The sequence below is a fragment of the Parus major genome, chromosome 5 (assembly GCF_001522545.3).
Source record: "Parus major isolate Abel chromosome 5, Parus_major1.1, whole genome shotgun sequence".
In the NCBI taxonomy this organism is placed as follows: domain Eukaryota; kingdom Metazoa; phylum Chordata; class Aves; order Passeriformes; family Paridae; genus Parus; species Parus major.
The window spans coordinates 48618144-48624578 of NC_031774.1; positions in this window are offsets into that span (position 1 = coordinate 48618144).

Consider the following 6435-nt stretch of genomic DNA (forward strand, 5'->3'; position numbering starts at 1 on the left):
TTTATATTTGATAACTGGGTCCAGGCTTCAAGGTTTTCCTCCATCCTCATCATTTGCTCATGCAGTCATTGTTGGTATATACACTGCAGGAAGAGGAAGCATGTTCATGGGAAGGTGTCTTCTCTTGCCATTGCATTCATGAAAGCATTTTGGCCTTTCTGGGGCTTACCTCAAGGCTGGACACGGAAAAAACCTGCCCATGTCATCAGCTGTATTTCTAGTGCCTGTGATGGGTTAGTGGAACATGAGACCACAGTGTAGAGCTCCTTCAAAGGACACATTTGATGCTACATTGTCTGTAGTCATCCGAGTCATGTTTCAGCATGAAGTTGCCCATCTTTGTGAAGAGATACAGACTCAGTGAGATGTTTTGAGCTAGACATGTGCCTAACTATGCTAAATTATTTTAAACTGCTGATGTAAAAGGTGGCCATGGCATCAGAGAGATAAGGAAGTTTTCATTCCTGCTTACTAGCACATATCGTAAGATCACGCAAAACTTATGCTTTAGAGAAACAGAAAATACTCTCCAAATGACTTTATGTATAAGGGAGGTACTCTGGTTTGCACTAGAGTTTAAAGAAACCCAAGTTCTTTTTCTTTACAAGTAGAAATATCAGCTGGGAACAAAGAAATGAGTGAAGGATATAGCCTAGGTAGTTTTTGCAAAGATTTTTTTTTTTGGGGGGGTTGGTTTGGAGATCATCAGGATTGGACCTTAGCACCAGCAACCTCCAGCAGACTGCAATGGCTCTACCTTTAATACACTTCCACCTCTGTGTGTTATACAGCCGTAATACTGAACACACGAGGCAGACAGATGCCCTCAGGCATTCCCCGTAAAAACTTTCATATCACAATGAACTGAATGTACCATTATAACACCACGTCTCCTCTTCTTCACGGTAAGAATTTTTCTGAAAACCAGGCAATGTCATAGAAATGTTATAATAGACACATCCAGAATATATGGGAGAGTTAGTTGTCCCCAGTGATATACTTAAGCTGTTCTTTCTTCTAGACAGAGAGCAGGTTAATTATAATTACCGTTGGTCAAATGGCCATTTTACTTTACATAGTTTATGAATGTATTACCTCAGTTATCAGGAAGAAAAAAAAGAGAAAAGCGTATTTCTTAACATCTGCTGGTAAAAGCTCCTCTAAGTCATTTCCATTGCAACATGCATTTTTGCTCTCCAAGAAACATGAACGTTTTCTCTGTCCTTAAGTCCCATAATTGTTTTATTGCTACATTAAAAAGTGTAAATAATCATTCCCCCTCCCTGTAATAAATTAGACGCAACCTGTCTAGCTCTGAAAATTAACATTTCAATATCTTCAGTCACACAATGACATCATATCAATATTTAAAATCATTTTATGCATGTATTCCAGGTTGTCCAACTTCATTAGGGGCATTCATCAGCCCTCCAGCTACAGTGTATTCCCATTGGAGTTGTAGGCCTCAGGCCCTACCAAACAGAAATTTAAACTAACTTGCCTTTTTAATTCACATTATTCTCAAATATTCTCTTTTTTAACCCCCTGCCATGACTAAGGTGTTTAGACCTGGCTATGATTTTGTGCACATTAACATTTAACAGAAAAAAATCTCCATTTTTATGTCATAATTAGAGTACCTGTAAATAATAGTCTTTCTCCTTGAATTTACCTCCTCTTTCCCCATCCATCACTATTACCTGGGTGCAGCAATAACTGTACTTCTTTTAATGTTGTATGCTAACTTAATAATTTGAGATATAGGTTTATAGGGATATGAGCTTGTTGGGGTTTTATGTTTAAAAATGTACAAACATTTCAAGCATAAGTTTCATTCTTTTTCATTCTTGCTCTTTCCAAAATAGTAAAAAAATAGTAAAAAAAACCCCACTTGACAAAAACCCCCACTTTTATACATCTAAGGATGCACAGCATGAATACATTTCCCTGCTAGTGATATCAAACTTTGTTTTATTAGTATAAAAAAAATTTCACCCCAAACAAACAAGGCAATTTTCCCATTGTTTGGATCTATAGGATGACTGTAGATATGCTCCCCAGGATGTTTAGTGACCTTTAAAATTCCTGGGTAAAGGTCACACACACTACACAGAACAGGAAAGAAAATTATTATATGAAAAACTTTCTTTGCTGCTGGTTAGAGAGTGTAGCTTTGGCTGAAGCCTCTCATTTATCCTCCCATAGATGTGTGGAAAGTCTATAAATAGCAATCATTTGATACAAAAAAGACAGAAGCATGTGGAAACAGCCACATGAAGTCAATATGAAGTGCATCTGAAGATGAAACAAGCCTGTGAAAGATACTGTGAAAGACTGAAAACAAAAACGTTGGATTAAATATGTCCGTGTTATTAGCTCTTCTGGCCAAAAAGTTCTGACCAGATCATAACCATGCACGTGGCCAGAGACCAGATAAGCTCTCACTGATGTCTTATGTTCCACTTGCCTTCAAAAAGGAAAGATGAAAAAAAGAGAAATTAAAAGAAGAGGAATAAAACAGTAACTTCAAAACCAGCTTTCAGATTTTTTTTTCCATAACTAAAGTTTTTTTAAACAACTGTATTTCTTTCAATTTCCTTCTGCTCTCTGCATCTCTCCTCCCTTCCCTCCATGCCTAGTTTCAGTGTTCTAGCAGCCACATTTTTTCTTATGTCACTCCAAACCTCTTCCTTTTTTCATTTTGTTCCTCTGACTTTCACAGCCCTCTGGATTGAAGACCTCTCTTCATTTTGGCATAAAATGCAGTCTGTCAAAGTAAAGGCGTTTCAACCTGTCCCAGTCCTTTTGGTGGTGGTACAACTAGTCATCATCTACATTTCATCCTTCTAGAAAAAAAACAGCTGCTGTCTCTTATGTTGAAGTCCTGGATACCTTACCTGTCCAGCAAAACACTGAGGCTCAGTTTCTCAAAGACATAGAAACCCAGGGAAAAAGAAAAATTCTCCTAAAAACACAATTCAGTGAGTCAGGGTCTTGCATGAAATTGTACTTTACCACAGGGAAGAAGCAGCCTGAAGTATTCCCACTGCAACCCAGAAAGCTCCACAGTGTTTTGTTTGGGGCTTTCTGTGGGTTTTTTTTTTGGTTGGTTGGTCTTTTTTTATATTATTATTTTTTTAAACTTAATTTTTATCAGATTAGCTCTTCAAAAGCAGCAGGAAAATGTCTCACTTTCCATCTGTGAAGTGCTCTCAGTTGTTCTGTCTCCTATTCTAGCTGGATTATCCTTATTGAGGAGTCTGCTGTGCCCACATATCTGCATTTATGATCTTTATCTCGAGGGCAATCCTAGAGTAGAGTACTGCTGATGACAGCACCCAGCCTGTGAAGACAGCCTGGAGCCTCCTTGTTTTCTGTCTATAATTACCTGACAACTGACCATGGAAGAGTTGGAGCTGCAGAAGGAGTTTGTGTCCTTTGGAACTCCTGGCAGGTACATGGCAATAAATGAGTTGGATTTTTTTCCTGGAGACCATGTCATGGTGTGGGCCCTTCCTTGTAAGACTCTAGGACAGACTGCCATGGACCAAAAACCTACAATCCCAACATACTGAAAGGAAAAGCTAATCCTAACATTCCTATTACCATCCAGGCCCTGTCCACAGATGTGAAAATAAGAGCTGAGAAAGAGAGGTTTGAGACTGGGAATGCCTCCCACTGTTTCAACAGAACACTGAGAAAGCTGATGGTGATGCTGGTGAAAACACAGTCAAGATTAGGGCACTGTTGCAGTAAATTATATAAATAAGAATAATAACAACAGAGGAAGACAAAGGGAAAGGGGCTTGTGAAATGATCACAGTAAGGAACAGGGTGTCAGAAGAAGAACGAGAACTAAGCTGGGAAGGAAAAGTATCACCATCACAGGGGATTAAGAGAGAAGACAAGTGGATAAAGAGGAAGAGATAAAGAGGAAAAGTCAAAGAATAGAAAGAATAGAAAGAATAGAAAGGGGTGGACACAGAAATACAAAGTAATGAAAAGAGGTATAATAGAAAAACTGGAAAGATATTTAAACTAGAAAAAGTCCAAAACTGAAGCTAAGTGAGAATAAGGAGGAGGGAAAAGAAAAAGTAATAAAATAGAAAGAAGGCCCAGCAAAGAAATAAATGCAGAAAATATATTTAAAATGAAAACAAAATTTTAAAAAGAGAAAGTGATTCTATGGAGATACAGAATATGAGTAATAACTAAGATTAGTTTTCTAATTTGTAAAGTACTGCTTATAAAAAGGGATGTATAAAAACTTGTCATTATTGTTGGTTATTTATTGCTCCTTGCTTCTTCCTCAGGCAAGCTACATTGATGTATCTATATCTAGGAATTGGGAGAGGATGATGCCCCTTTTGATAATAGTTGAAATAAATAAACCTTTTTATTTTCAGGCAGATTCTGATTTTCCTTTATGGTTGTGGCATCCTTGTAACTGAGACCTGCATAATGCAGATCAAAAGTTTGCTGCACTAATGAAACAATGTTTTCCTCTAGGTCTTTGGCTCCACATCCCCTCCGTGCCAGGGCAGGTATATCTCACACATGTAATACCTGTACACATCGTAGGTAAGTCTCTGCATCTGTGAGGGGATAGATATCATGGGGAGTAGTGTTTTGGGTCAGACTGGAAGTATGCTGGGAGAGGAAGGCATGTGGGGAAGGTTGCAGAGTGCTGGACTGTGCTGAGCCTGGCTATGGCCAGGGCTTTTTTGCTCTCTCATTTTCATGAACACATCATTCATTCATAAATTTTTAAAGGGGAAAGAATCATTGTTTAATGAACTTTCGTGAAGAAAACTGAGCAAAGGAGAAAAGAAAAGAAACACCGTGAGCTCCTTACTCCCTAGTCTTATGACCTGCATAACTCCAACCGTTGTGTTATTTAGACAGCCTTCATCTTTAGCCGACATTAAATTTGTATGCTCCCACATGGTTGACTTGCTACTTTTTTTTATCCATGCAGCTGGGATTCTCTGAGGAAACATGATGGGTCAGGAGGAGGAGGGGAGGCGAGGACAGCCATCTCCAAAATGCAGTAGATGTGCCTTTCCGGCTCTACACTGGTTGCACTCAGGCAAGCTGACGGGAATCGGCGGTGGCAGCCATGCGAATGAGGTCAGAGTTGGTTCCTCCGTGGCTTTTTATTCTTCCGAGCACTCTGAAAATGTGGGTGTGCATGTTAAAACTGCCCTGTGAGGCAGCTCTGACATGTGGGGCTGCCTGGCACAAACACAGCACATAATAACACAAAGTATTTGGCAGCGTTACAGGGCTAATCTTTACGTAACTGTTCCCGAACAACTTCTCTAGTGTGCTGAGCACAAACAAGCTTTCCATCAGCCTTTATCTGCATGCAGATTGTCTTGTGTCACCTGCTTCTCTGCTGAGCAAATACTGGCTGTGGTCAAGGCAAAGAAAACCATCTTTTGCATTTGGAGCTGACTCTCCTTAAATTGCCTTGTTTTCCAACAGGCAAACCGTAGGCAAGTTTGTCAAGAATGCCCACTTTTATAGAATTTTTCCTCATAAGCACAAATGTATGCTGGAAATTATGTTGTGGCCTGTTTTCAGAAGAACAGTAGGAAAATAGGGCCTGATTTTTCAATTGTTGCCCCCCCTCTTAGCTTAAGCCATAAGGGGACAGATGTCTTTTATAGTTAAGCCACCGGTGTGGGACTTTGAGAACTTGAGACTGGAATTAAAATGTTGCATTCCTTTTACCCTTTGCCCCTCTTGTCAGATTTTCATGTAAGGTCTTAATGATTGTTTCTTATGGTTTTGTTGCCTGGTTCAATGTGGTCTGGTCTCCATGAAGACTTCTGTACTACAGACAGCACCACCAGGGCAGACATTGACAATAATAAAATCAGGGAAAGAAAATAAGGGCTGGATCTTCCTTCAGATCTTTAATCAGTGCTGGTAATGGGTCTCCTACTCCTGCATGAAGTCAGTCAGGTGCAAACCTTTTCTTTGATTGTCAGAAGATGAGTGTTTTTTGCTTTCTTCCCCAACCTCAGGTACCACCATCCATCCATCTGCCCAGTACCACCCAGTGCCACCTCCCCACCCACAACACTCCTTGATTTGGGTGCTCTTTTCACTCAGCGCTGCGCAGCCACAACACATGTGCTGCTGCGCAGCAAAGCCATGTGGCAAATATATAAAAGTATGTACGTTTCTGAATGCTGGAAGAGAGCCCTAATTCTGTTGGCAGCAAAGCTGACTCTCCTTCTTTCCTCAGAGCGGGGCCCGCTGCATTCCTCGGTCCCACAGACATAAACCCTGCCTGGATTTCTCCCAGAGTGGCGGCAGGCTGCCAGCCTGCAACTTCACCCTCGCCACTCGCTCCAGGAGGGGCAACGCCTCTGCCTCAGAGCTCAGGGAGCCCAAACTCACTGCTCCAGGCTCATCTCACTCCGA